Source organism: Pagrus major, chromosome 23 (genome assembly GCF_040436345.1).
Source record: "Pagrus major chromosome 23, Pma_NU_1.0".
In the NCBI taxonomy this organism is placed as follows: domain Eukaryota; kingdom Metazoa; phylum Chordata; class Actinopteri; order Spariformes; family Sparidae; genus Pagrus; species Pagrus major.
In genome coordinates, this window is record NC_133237.1 from 27,319,607 (window position 1) to 27,319,860 (window position 254).

Sequence of the window (254 nt, forward strand, 5' to 3'; positions counted from 1 at the left end):
CCGCTGCCGGACAACAGATCCGTTCATACACTGCACATGAGGTCACAACATGGAGGCAGCTTCCGACACTGTAGGAATTACACGTGTTCGTCTCATTTGACTGTTGCTTCGATGGAAAAACTTCCTGTAAATGTTGGACTGTTTTGCAAAGAGACGATCATATTTAGTGAGCAGGCTGAGCGCTGTTAGAGAGTCGGAGCTCCTCTGAGACACAAATAATCTCACTGCCTCAGTTGAATCTGTGTGGGCTTTTT